The following is a 14,644-nucleotide window of genomic DNA, read 5'->3' on the forward strand; positions in this document are numbered from 1 at the left end:
TTGGACCAATTTTAGAGATTTTGGGACCTAATGTCGACAAATTTCGAGATTGTAGGATGATGAATACTAGGGTCATATAATGCTATAGTGTAGAATGATATATAGTTGGTCATATAAAATTCCTTGATGGCCTTGAATTAAGAAGAGAGGAGTAAGTTGTAAACACGACTTAACTAATTGACATTTTATACTATGGGGGTTACTAAATGCCACAATAGAATTACTTATGCCGCGGTATTGAATGACCCATCTACCCTTACTTGTTTTTTTTAGGCAAATTTGTTATTTTTTTTAAGCCCGTAAATTTACTAATTTTTTTAAGCCATAAATTTTACTAATTAAATTAACTGTACTTTGTTATTTTTAATAATTATTAAAAATTAATTAATATAAATTAAACGGTTTGCTTAAAAAAAAAATTAAACGGTACCCGGTCGCATGCTACATGCGACTATACCGTGGTGTAGTCACATATAACATGCGACCGGGTACAACGGAAATTGAAAAAAAAGTCTGACATATACCTGACTCGACGGCGTCGAAGGTTCATCGTCCCCACCAAGTGCCTCCGATATGAATGCAGACCGTTGTGGACTCATTTTATTGGACGGAAAGTACAATGTTAGTGGTCAACCGTTGTGGAATCGGTCAATTTTGTTGTTAAGGTGGAGTCGTGGTGGTGGACAGTCAAGGTGAGTGGTGGTATGGGTGGTGGAGCTTGTTAGTGGTGGACAGTCAAGGCTTGAGTATGGTCAAGGTGGGACAAAGTTAGTAGTTAGTAATGGTTGGATTGTTATGTTATTTTCAAAATTATAAGGGGTATGAAAGTCTTTTAATATTATAGCTTGAGTAATTTCATTGCGACAAAGATAAGATTTGATCTAGATTTTGGATAAACCAAGGCGATGTGTGCTCATTTTCAAATACGATAATAAACCATAACAAGACAGTGATCACCGACCATGAGAAGTAGATTCATTCCTTATTTTAGATGAGATCAGTGTTAGTCCTATTCAACTTGCCAAACAAATGGGTCCGTACTGTACATATTTTATGTTAAAAGCCAAGTATTTTATTATTTTAAACTTTTAACTGACAACAAACTACACATCATTGATGAAAAAACTCGGCATTTCATAAATTTGAACAATCATTAATTTTGCAAAAAATACAATGTTGGCCACTTTTGCTTATATGGTTGTCAACTGCACTAAAAGCCATGTGAACTTTGGTTTATATGGTTTTTTATAACATAAATGAGTAAAAAAAAATCAGTTTTCTATTGGCTAGACAAAATGACCAATGGTATTGTTATACTTTTATATATTGTTTATATATAGCCATTCATAAAACACTCATTTATCAAACTTGTTTCCTCCAAAAAAAAAAAAAAAAAAAAAAAACCTTAACATTACACAAAACTAACATGGGTTTTAGACTCCATAATATGATCTCAAACACAAAGCAAATCCTTAAGATTCATTCATCCTTGAATAGAAACCAACAAAAATCAGTTCCAAAAGGCCACATTGCAGTTTACGTAGGCGACGAAGAAATGAAGAGGCATGTAGTGCCCTTGTCTGTCCTTAGACACCCTTCTTTCCTAGACTTGCTTCGCCGAGCTGAAGAAGAGTTCGAGTACAATCATCCGATGGGCGGCCTTACCATTCCGTGCAGTGAGCAAATCTTCAACGATCTCACTGCACGATTGAGCTACTAGCCGAATGAATAATTACATGAAAATATTTACGAAATATATGAGATATATTCACAGATTCAACTGTGAACTTGTGCTGAAGTGACCCTTTTATGTTTTCTGGTGTTTTTTTTACACTTCTTGGTTAATTCTGCTTCTTGTGTGCTCAAGTAGTAGCACAACAAGAAACAAACTTCTTGTGTATATTTTTTACCCCACTTCATGCATTGAGTGGGTTGATGATTATTGATTAATGAAATGCTAATATAATCTTTTGGTTGATTTCATCTTATACTTTTAAGCCAAAGATTGTCTTTCAAAGTTTCTATTAAAGAGATGCATGAACAATAGAGCAATATATTATGACATTAAATTGATGATTTACAGGTGATGGATTGTTAATTGACTAAGTTACATTAATTGTGTATGATGTATAAAATTAGACAACTATATCTTCATTAAGAGAAGTCAGCAATTTAAGCAACATAGTCAAAGTTTAAGTGTGTAACAGAATATTGCATTGGATTGATAACATTTTTTAAGTAGTATATATTCCTATCCCTACCACACGTCTATTATAAGATAATAGTAATTGTAAATTTTAAAGTTGTGATCACTTCAAATCATATAAAAGTTACCCTTTTGTGACGTCAACTAGCGTTTTGTAGTTACTATGTAGTATGTACTTATTTTTGGTAATGTGATGGTATATAAAGTCAAACATAAAGTTTCAACCATACACTTAAACTTTAATTTTGATTAATTAGTTCGTCCTTTAACATGTTATCATCCCCAAGATGATCTGAGCGAATACTAATTGGCCTATTTTGCGAGCATCCGCCACCTGCTCCGCCTCTAAGTCCTGAAGATGTAGGACATTTAAAATCTAGAAAGCCAAAAGGAGCTTTTCAACGAACAACAAGCATTAAGAGCTAGCGTAATAAGAAGGTTACAATATAAAACCTCACCAATCTAAATTGGAGTATTTAGTGCTACATATGAGGAGACCCATCCATACTTTGTATTTAATGGACTCTTGTACGAAGGGGTGTGATATAAACTAAACTCGGAGGCTTCAACGGTTTTTTTCTAATTTTATTTTAATCTCCTTTTCATATTCAAGCATTATCTCTTTGGCTTCACCAATGTATTGCAGTTACTTCAGCTAATAGAGAACGGAGAGAGTATTAACAAAAGTGTGACTTTTCATTTAATTGGTTGAAATTTGTGGTTGGAATCAGAGCGTCAGGGAGTACCACATGAACTTAACATGCGAGTGATTATTAGCGTTAATTCACATGACGAAAGCACTTAGATATGCTAAATAGCAGTACAATCTGAGGTACACTACTCTTGTCCTCTCTTTTACATGTTACATCCAATCCAATCACGTTTACCTTACAAGATGACAAGTACAACTCCTATCAAACAAGAACAGAAAAGTTTATTTTCCATGTTGCCTTTTTAGTGGTGATTTTGTACCATGTATTACTACTTTACCGGGTGTTCTTGTGTTTTAAAAATCGCCTGATGTGTTCAATTGTTGTCTATGAAAGATAACCACATATTCTTAATGACTAACATGATGTACTTAGTATGTACCTAAACGTTGTTCATATACCCCCCACAATTAACTAAAAACTCAAAATCTACCGAAATTGTTGAAAGGAAAATTGTGAAGAGAGTAATAGATTATGGGCTTCAATTAGTTAAGCTCCAGGGGAGTCCAATTATGCCATTTTCTACCTACGTAGTATATTATTGATCTAAGACTAAAAATGAGTTCACAACCTACAAGACTTGAACTAAACACAATTTGAACGATCTATTAGACATCTTTTTAGACGATGTCAGTCTAACTAGATATTTGCTAGTAAATCCGAAATCATCAATTACTCTTAGTCAATTATACTATTGGCTGTCCTGCAAGGCTGCTATAAAAATACTGAATTAGATTAAAAAACACCCCACCACACTTATATGATCTATCTTCTTCTTTGACTATCCCTTTCTTCTCTAAATAATGACATTCTTATAATCTTATTATCCAGACAATAAATTTGTCGTCAATTCAAATAAAACGAAACCTTTTCCAGACATTTTCCTTGTCAATAAGCAATTTGATAAGCAACTATATATTAACTAGTTAACTACACATATGAAAGGATAATATTCATATATTCATACATATATATGACTTGTTTTGGCAGAAGTTATACAAAACATTTATGATTTATCTAATTGTCCGTATAACATTAGTGGACCGACGAGGCGCCGACGAATCGACAACAAGATAATATACTAAACGTACATATTAAAATGATCAAATATACACCATTAAGATAGAATGGTAGATGAGACATCAAATTAAACTAAAAATAAGTGATCCATTTGTTAACATTTGGGGCCTTATGTTTATTTGGTATGTGCATGTCTTCACATGGCCTTGTTTCGCTTATAATTCACAAGCATTTTCAAGATTGTGGTATTAAGATGCTAACAAGGCAAAACCATGTGAAAGCCTTAATTAGATGGGTCATCCATTACATCTACAAAATCTTTATCCAACACACTAAGGTTTCGCCGCGATTCACCTTAGTATATATAGCTACATTAGCCTTTGCATTTTCATCAAACTCGAAATCCAATTCTTACAAAGACTAAGCAAATATACATCTCTTAGCTAATAAGCTTTTTTCTCTGTTTCGAACGATTTTATTTACAAAGATGGCTATTCGATTCCCTTCTATGCTCGCTAGTGCAAAGCAAATTCTTAGTAGAAATCAGCAATCAGTAGTACCAAAAGGGTACATCCCAGTTTATGTGGGTGATCAAGTTAACAAGAAGAGATATGTGGTGCCGCTTTCTTACTTAAGTCACCCTGCATTCCAATGTATGCTACACTGTGCTGAACAAGAGTTCGGGTTTAATCATCCTATGGGCGGTCTCACGATTCCTTGCTCTGAAGAAACATTCTTTGAGCTAACTTCTGAACTAAAGTGCTAGTAGAACGATGCTAAGAACAACAATCAGGAACGTTTCAGATTACTTGTAACATTAATTTTTCGGGTTTTTATTCTGTAAAGATGTTTATTGACCCTATGACAAACTAACACTGTATAGTACTCGTGTACATTTTCCCCCATCTGCATGATTCAGAAGGGTGGTTCTCAATATTTTTTAATGGAATCATTTTTTGGATTACAATTGCCTTGCTTTTCAGATTTTTATTAGTTTGTCAGATTTTTGTGATGTTCATATTCATATTCCGGCCTAGCTACAGCACAAAATTCACCCGTTCCTGATACTTGATTTCAAATTGATCGCGAAAATGTACTTTGAACAACACTAATATAATGCCAAACTAGGATAAAACTATTCTTTTTTATAGGCAAGAAAGAATGGAGATTTTCTCAATATATAAAGTTGTCTATGCTATTTTTTGCAAACTAATTACTCTGTAAGATAGGTAAAACAATTGCAGTGATTATAATTACAAGTAAATTTCCTTACCTAACGCGTTGTTGTTTTAGCTGATCATGATTCACTGAAGCTCATTATACATCGAATCCACCTAGCTAGTCTTCTAACCAAGTGTGTCACTAAATTTGCTGGACTTGGGATTAACTTGAAAGGCTGATTCCTTTCGCAGTCAGTGATCAGGTTATCGAGCATGTCCATGACTGTGGTCAGGTTCAGAGAGGCTAAGAATGCTCAATCAAATTCCTTAGAACTTACACTTAAGTCAATAAGTCACACCGGCCTGATAACACTAGACAACTTAAATTAATTGAACCATTTCTAGGAACTTTCCTGATTATCAATAAGAAAATGTGATTCACATCAAGTTTATGTTGACTCACATTAACATTATGTAATATTGTAATGTGAAGAACATATATCCAATTATATAGCCAAGCTGAAGCTACACATTAAATATACGAGACTAAGGCAGTATAACAGTAGGAGACCAACACGGACAGATAGGTAATACATGGAAGCTGTAATCAACAAAATTGTCTGAACTTGTTATTGAGTACAACTGTAAGATAAAGGCGCATTATAGGTGAGGCAACTAGTTAGTCAATTGAAATGATTCATACCTTAAACAGCATCCGGGTCCTGATGTTTACTACCATTAGTATAAGCCATTCACATGGGTATGCTGCCAAACATACAAGTTGCAAGCATTATCAATAAATAGTAACTAATAAGAGTACATGTCACGGAACAAATAGATCAGATAATAACAGTACATCAGTACTCTCAAGGTTAACGTACAAGTTGCAAGCATTGGCAATGATACAGCAACTAATAGGAGTCACGGAACAAATAGATAAGGGTACATCAGCAATTTACAAGCCTTGGAATTGACCGGATTATGTAGGAGTCACGGAACTAGTAGATAAGAAGACATCAGCACTCTCCAAGTTAAGGCCTTAATAAGCCTAGAGAACAAAACCATGTGAGAACCTTCATTAGGTAGGTCATCCTCATCCATCAATAATAATAATTATCCGAATGTCTAATGAAACACGGATAATATTAGTACTAGCTCAACCATTATATAAATGGTTGTTGAACCCTTTAAAATTGCATCATTACTCAAAACTTCTCGTTTACTAAATCTCATTTCCTCCCAAGTTCCGACCTCTCTGTCTATACTATCCACTGATTATAAATACTCAAAGCTTTTCTTTCACAAGAATCCCATTTCCCCCCAAGTTCCGATCTCTCTCTCTGTATTCTTCACTCTTTTGCACAATCTCATCACAAGGATGGCTATTCGCATTACTTCAGTACTCTCTAACGCGAAGCAAATTCTTAACAAAAGTCAGCAAGTAGTTCCAAAAGGGCACATCCCAGTTTATGTAGGAAAGCAAGCTGATAAGAAGAGATATGTGGTGCCGGTTTGTTACCTAAACCACCCTGCATTTCAAGACTTGCTACGAAGTGCTGAAGAAGAGTTCGGCTTCCATCATCCTATGGGCGGTCTGACAATTCCTTGCACTCCAGAAACATTCTTTAAACTGACTTCTGAATTGAAGTGCTGATAATAAACAGAATGACATGAACAACAGCTAGAAATGTAGTTACATTCTATTTTTTAGGCTTGTTTTCTTAGAAAATGTTTATTGACCTATAACAAATTAACACTGTACATATAATGTATCTTTTTCCCTCTTCTGCATAATTCAGAAGGGTGGTTTTCAATATATTTTCTATGGAAACAAATTTTTTATGACAATTGTCTTAGTTTTCTGTTCAATTATTTAGCTTGTCAGATATCTGCATCGTCTTTCTTCATAGTCCTGCAACAATTCTCCAGTCTCTGATAAATTTACGAGTATTGTACTGCTGTGTACAACTGATATAAGAATTCGATTATCATGAATCGCAAACTAGCTAGAACGGAGAACATATATGTATTATATATATTTGTAGCATACAAGAATGTGCCTGTTCTCTGTTTATGAAATCATTAACCATTGACCCTCTTCTGGTTATGTTACTTTCAAGACCATTTAACTGATGATGGCAACAAAATATACAGTAAATCCTGCACTTTCTCGACATAAGACCAAAGAATAAATTCTTATACACATTACCAGAATATGATCCACCAACCACTTAAAGAGATATTTTATACATATGTCATCCCTGAGTAGTGAGTACTAAGTAATCCATTTCCGCGGAGTCAATCTTGTACAGCTTCAGATCACCTCATCCTTAGCTTGTCGATGAAATACAGAATATGTCCTCTTGCCTGTCAGGAATCAGGAGTCAGGGCATCTTAATAACTAGAGAATAACATTTTAACATGAGAAATGTCAACAGCACTATCAAAGTTTAACCTACATATTTGAACTTCAATTCATACATCTCAAGTTCCATATATATATATATATTTTTTTTTCAAATGCTTTTAAATTCACGACATGATGGAGTGTCAAATGCGAATTTCTTGAACCATAACAAAGGGAGTCCGAGTAACATATGACAAACAACATCGTCAAGCAATATAATCACATAAACAAGTCACACCAGCAACTTGAAGTAAAACCTTATTAGCATTGGGGTCCTCAAATATACGAAGTGCTTGCACTTGCAAGGACATATCACACACCCTCTACTTTATTAGTGTTGAATAAGACAGTTTCTAATAAGAGCTAGGAAATATATAGTCCCGGTACTTGTAGGACTAGTCTGACATAACCCTTCACGCCGTTCAGGTGGAGCATTCCCCTCAAATGCAACATGTAGGCCAAGCAAGAGAGTGGCTTTGCAATTTGCAATGCTAAGAAAACAAAGCCATGTGATTGACGGTAAGTCCATTCAACTAGTCAGTCTTCGACTTAATTATCAAATTTTCCTCAAGGAAACGCGGTAATTCCTCTGTTATAAATACCTTCCTTAGCCTTAACAATTGCATCATCATCACACTCAAACTTCTCTTTTTCCAAAAGCCTCATTCAATCCTCTCAAGTTTCCACATCTCTTCCATTTTCTCTCTTGTACGATTTCAATTCCTTACAAATTAAAATGGCAATCCGTTTCCCTTCTGTACTCTCTAGTTCAAAGCAAATGCGTACAAAAAACCAGCAAGCAGTTCCAAAGGGGCACATCCCAGTGTATGTGGGAGAGCAAGCTGATAAGAAAAGATATGTGGTGCCACTATCTTACTTGAGCCACCCCTTATTCCAAGACTTGCTACAACGTGCTGAAGAAGAGTTCGGGTTCAATCATTCCATGGGTGCACTCACTATTCCTTGCACCGAAGAAACATTCTTCAACCTAACTTCCGAACTTAGATGCTAGAACAAGATTTAGATCATGATGTTTCACTTACAGCTCCATTGATTTTTATTTTATTTTTCGATAACCATAGAACTGTACAGATTGATGTAACTTTTCCCCCCATCTGCATCATTCAGTGGGGGTGGTATACGTATAAATCCATTGACTCAACATTCAGATTATATTTTTCTTGCCTCGATTTCAGTTTCTTAGTGGTTCTAATTATTGTGATACCATTGAATTAATTGGCAAAATATGACAAACACATTTGTAGAAAGAATACAATTTTAACATACAGTAAGTACTAAGCTACTAATGTTTATTCCACTGATATAATCAAGTCACATATCTGATTTCAATACTATCTTTCCGTATGCAACCTTCTTATATAAAACCCGACTCAAGATTTGCTTCGATGAGCAGCAGAAGATTTTGAGTTCAATATCCAATAGAGGGCCTAACCATAATTCCATGCAGCACTGAAGCCTATGACTCTTGCTTAAATTTCAGCTTTCAGTCTATGACATTGCTAATTCCACTATTCCAGCAGATCATTATTAAGGAATCTCGACGAGAACATCAAAGTCTTCTGATTAGCCTAGTACATATACCAAGTACAAAAGAACTGGCTGGTTAAAAAATATTAAATAATCATGTTATTCCAAAGTCCATAATATCTGAAGAAAAAGATATAACGCTTGATGTTTGCTGTTGGAACATATAATAAGAACTTCACCATCTCTAAGACATACCTTACACTTTACACAGTACACCGTATACTTGTCTATTAATGTTAATGCAGAAAGATGGCAATCAAGGATGATCAATCACATTCTCGAATGACAGAGCACTTGTCATTTGTATGATCGACTAATTAGCAAGCCAGTCAAAATCTAACAGCTAATGTTAATATTATAGCATCATTCAGTTAATCTCATCTGTTCATTCTTTTAATGAACACATGTCAATAGCACTGTCAATCGAGTAGTCGCCAAGTCATCTTCATCAGGACTTTTCCCAGGTGCTTTCCTTGTTAATGAGCAATGTAATGTGCAACTACCAACCAGACATATGGAAAGAAATATATGTTGACTGGCTCAGATGAGTAATCATATACATACTTGACTTGTTCTATAAATGCAAAGACATTAATCACAATACACAAGCTGATCGAAGCTTCATTTTTCGAGTCCAAGGTCAAAATTATTATAATTTAAGTAGTCCAACAATGACACATAGGTAGCTTCCTTCAATAGTTCAGTCAATATAAGTGGTTACAGATTATGGAAACTACATTAAAGATATTGTCTGATATGATTAAGTAGAACTAAAAGATGACGCGATATAGGTGAGGCTACGAGTTGATCAAAATGATTCATACCTTATCAAGCATTTGGGTCATGATGTTACCCTAGTATATACCAATTCACATGAGTATTTTGTCATGATTAAATAGATAATAGGTTGAGAAGCTAAGTTTACAAAGCCATGTGAGAGCCTTAATTACGTGCGTCATACATTTTCGATTTTAAATCCACAAAATCCCTAGATCTCTAAGCAACATTGGCAATTCACCTAGTATAAATAGCTACCAAAGCCTTTGGAATTGCATCACACTCAAAACTCATCTCTTACAATCAAAATAACATCCAATTCTTCGGTCTCAAGTTCTTACATCGATCTCTCTATTTTCCTTCTCTTGCACGGTTTACTCACAACAATACATACATGGCTATTCGTTTTCCTTCCATGCTTTCTCATGCAAAGCAAATTCTTACTAGAAATCAGCAAGTAGTTCCAAAGGGACACGTACCAGTTTACGTTGGAGAGCAGGCTGATAAGAAGAGATATGTGGTGCCACTTTCATACTTAAGCCACCCTACATTCCAACAATTGCTACAACGTGCTGAAGAAGAGTTCGGCTTTGATCATCCTATGGGTTGTCTAACGATTCCTTGCACTACAGAGACGTTCTTCAAACTAACTTCTGAATTGAAGTGCTAATGGACTAATGTGAAGAACAAACAACAATGTTTCATTGACTTAGATTTTTTTTGTAAAGATGTCTATCAACCCTGCACAAATTAACACTGTATAGAATACAATGTACTTTTCCCCCCATCTGCATCATTCAGAGGGGTGGCTCTTAATATAATTTCAAAGACTCGAATTTTGGATTATCATTGTTTACCTCTCAATTATTTTCAGTTTATCAGATTTATTTCTGTATTGTCATTCCTCATGATCCTGTAACAGTTCTGTAGTTTCTGACTTTCCGATACCTCTGATTGAGTGAACTTGAGCCTAATACAACCAACACAAACGGGAAATAAACCATGATAGAAAAAAAGTTGTAAGTTAGTAAGCATAGATTTGAAAAATGAGCTTATTGAGTGAACTTAATTAGATCTACATATTTGAGCATAAATAAGATCAAGCGATAATGGTATATAAGTGTTTCCTATTCATTAAGGTCAGTTAAAAAATGAAGCATATATATGAGGGTTAAAATAAGGCTTTTAAGAAGTTCCATGTGTTTTTGTATAAGATACAGGATTCTGTGAGGCGAACACAGGATTCTATGAGGCTTTTAAGAAGACATATAAGATACAGGATTCTGTGAGGCGAACACAGGATCCTCGTTTCAGAAGGAAGAGTGTCCAAGTAACATACATAATGCATTAATGCATCATCTATCATCAAGCAATATAACAATGAAGCAATACTTAGTTTAAGGGTATAGTACTCGTAGTTCCTTAGTATCTAGCTAGGTCCTTGTACGCACATTCGATCACATGGAAATGTTGGATATCATTTTGAAGCAGTGACCGACAGAGTTTCCACTAGAGCAATAGGACCCTGGAGACATATTCAGACTTCCAACTTGCAAGACGCTGTTCTGATGGATTATATCTCTCGAAAACAACATGTTATACAATCAACTTAACCCATAAATTAAACCACCTTCATCTTTCTGTTAGGATCAACTTCAGCTCGTAAATCACATCTATGATCAATTCATGTGTGTTACTCCATATATTAGTATAGATTTCAATTTTTGTACAAGTTGAAATTGAAATATGAATCCTTTAAACAACAAAATGCATGAAGTTTACTTTTGAGATGTGTGTCTAACAGTCAAGTAAATTGCAAGTACCTCATATAATGTGATAACAAAATTAACAATCCATGTAAACAAAAAGTTCAACTTCAGACATTATCAACATTCCCAAATACACTATAATTTCTATTGTCACATATTTAAAATGAGATGACATTCTAAACGAACAATCTTTTTCGCCATGTCAAATTGGGATTATTACTTCCAGGCACTTTTCTAGTCTATAAATAATGTGATGACTGATAGGAAACATCAAAGAATGGAACATGTTTATCCAAGCTACAGCTACACATTCATCCCGACAGTTCGTCTACAAGGTCAATCCTGCTAGAAAAAAAGTAATGGATGATTGAATGACACCGTCGACACACAGGTGGTTATGAAAACTATATACTAAAATTAAACATATTGTTTTTAATTTATTAAGTACAGCTATATATAAAATGTTAATTGAGGTAACAATTTAATGAAGATGAGTCACAACCTAATAGGAAAGGAATACAAGTACAAGCATCTGGGGTCTTGAGATATACTAAGTATATGAACTTCACATGGGCTTGTTTAGCTTATAATTAACAGGCTTAGCAAACGACAGATTAACAAAGAAGAGCCACGGAAAGATAGATATGACTCATATCAGTAATGATCAGATTGAGTATCTCCGTTGAGGGAAACAAGCGGGCCATGAAAACGAAAAACCGACGGAGAGAAGGACAAATGAGAAATTAAAGGAGGAGAAGGTTTTGTATTGAGAAGCTAAGAAACAAAGCCATGTGAGAGCCCTTAATGAGGTGGGTCATTCACTCATTCATGTCTATTTACACTAATTCTCTACGAAAATGTATGAGTTTTGCCTTAGTATAAATAGCCTACCTAAGTGTTTGCAATTGCATCAAACTCAACTCAAAACCTTCTCTAGCAAAAAACTCAAATTCAACCAACTTTTATACAACTCTCTAATTAATTTCGTTCTTGCACGATTTCCTTTCAACGACATGGCTATTCGATTCCCTTCTGTGCTCTCTAAGGCAAAGCAAGTTCTTGCCAAAAATCAGCAAGTAGTACCAAAGGGGTACATTCCAGTATATGTTGGACATCAAGGTGATCAGAAGAAATACGTGGTGCCGGTTTCCTACTTAAGCCACCCTACGTTCCAAAGCTTGCTACGACGTGCTGAAGAAGAGTTCGGATTCAATCATCCTATGGGTGGTCTAACCATTCCTTGCACTGCAGAAACATTCTTCAAACTAACTTCTGAACTGAAATGCTAGCTAGAAACAGAAGATCAGAACAAATTAGTTTTTTTCGGGGTTTTTTTTGTTCTTCCTTATAGTTTAGTAACCCCAAGGAAATCGATCTACAATGTACAGATAACAGAATACAATTATGTACTTTTTTCCCCCTAACTGTATCATTCAGAGGGGTGGTTCTTCATACATTCTTATAAAAATTCGAGTTTTGTGATATCATTTGCCCTTGCTTTTACATTTCTAGTTAATCAAATTTATGTATTGTCTTTATATTTCTAATAATAATCCTGCTGCACTTCTCCAGTTTCCAATACTCTCCAATTGAGTACATTTACATGACTAACACGAAAGAAAATCCAGGATAGGATAAAAGTATGTATATAAGACACAATTTCTCCAAACATTTTTTTATATTGAAATCATTTGCTTAAAATTATATGTCAATCAAAGAGTAATACTTGAAAAAAAAAAAAACAAACAAACAAAACAAAACAAAACGAGGGAGGTATCAGGTATGTAACACTTTGTCCCAAAATCTTTATTACACTTAACAATATATCCCAATATCAAAAATCCTTGTACGATCAGTATAAATACAAGTCATTTACCTTGATACACCAAGATTTCAGTGCTTGTCACCAAGTTAACATGCTACTATGCTAGACTGCTAGTATGCTACCATCCCCATGATATACTAAATCAAAATTAGTCAATTTGAACCTGCATATTAGAGCAATTATAGTAATGGGCAGGCATTAATATTATGTCAATGCAACAATACAGAGATAATTACAATAACTAATTAAGTGTTAATTCGTTACATTATCTATGGACGGTCTATGTTCACTAGTTGTGTACCCTGTACCTCATATACACCCTTTACTACCAAGTGAAGAGCAACAAAAGCTGAGAACCTATTACGGAACTAAGAACCTGATTTAGAACTCTTTCTCCGAAAGATTTTTATGTCAGGCTAATAAGTTTGAAGCAGTTCCAATTCCGGATTTCCTGAATCTGGAATGGACCTGATACTGAAACCGCGCCTTCCTAAGTTACATACAAGAAATGAGCATTTGAAGATTTTGAACATTTGCCTAATCCCAAAACAGAAAATTGACATCTTAAAATACATGTACGTACATGATTTAACAAATTTAAACCTTTTTTGGGCACTTGATGATGATGGAAAACACTTATATAAACTAGACAGTACAAAGCAAGTCGTGACAACATATATATTCATAGTTTATACTAACTTAACGTGATTAAAAGCAAGATATTAATCTCAATACTATCTTAAACAAGGCCACATTTAGTGGATCAACGACTGAGACACGGGTGATTACATAAGAAAGCTATGTGTGTATATGAACGATCTGAGGACTAAATTGATCACAACCATAAGATAAAGCAATATAAGTGAGACAAGTAGCAAAGTTTATAAAAGTTATAAGTCACAAGCAATCTGATTGATTAGGAAGAAAACAAAATCGTTAACATCTGCGGTCCTAAAATTTACATGGTCTAGTGTTAAGAATATACGAAGTAATCTTCAGGCAAGAAGAAAGTGACTTGTAAACAAATGGGAGCCTTAGAAACAAATGGAGCTACTCATCTCCCTTAATCTAGGACATTATGTGGCTATGTGTTATCCCTCGATGAGTCGAGTAAATTAGTCCATATTCATTAAAGGAATACCGCGATTCATCTAGTATAAATAGCAACTTAGGCTTTACAAAATTATTCATCAAACTCAACAACTTATCTCTTCCTAAAAGC

At 34.7% G+C, this 14,644-nt stretch overlaps 2 pseudogenes; both read left to right on the plus strand.

Annotated features, from left to right (window-relative positions):
- The first annotated feature begins 6,474 nt into the window (after window positions 1-6,474).
- LOC145589140 (auxin-responsive protein SAUR21 pseudogene) lies at window positions 6,475-6,750 on the plus strand (annotated as a pseudogene).
- Window positions 6,751-12,610: 5,860 nt separating this feature from the next.
- LOC145589141 (auxin-responsive protein SAUR21 pseudogene) lies at window positions 12,611-12,886 on the plus strand (annotated as a pseudogene).
- Window positions 12,887-14,644: the final 1,758 nt, after the last annotated feature.

This window comes from Chenopodium album, chromosome 17 (assembly GCF_948465745.1).
Source record: "Chenopodium album chromosome 17, dcCheAlbu1.1, whole genome shotgun sequence".
Lineage (NCBI taxonomy): Eukaryota > Viridiplantae > Streptophyta > Magnoliopsida > Caryophyllales > Amaranthaceae > Chenopodium > Chenopodium album.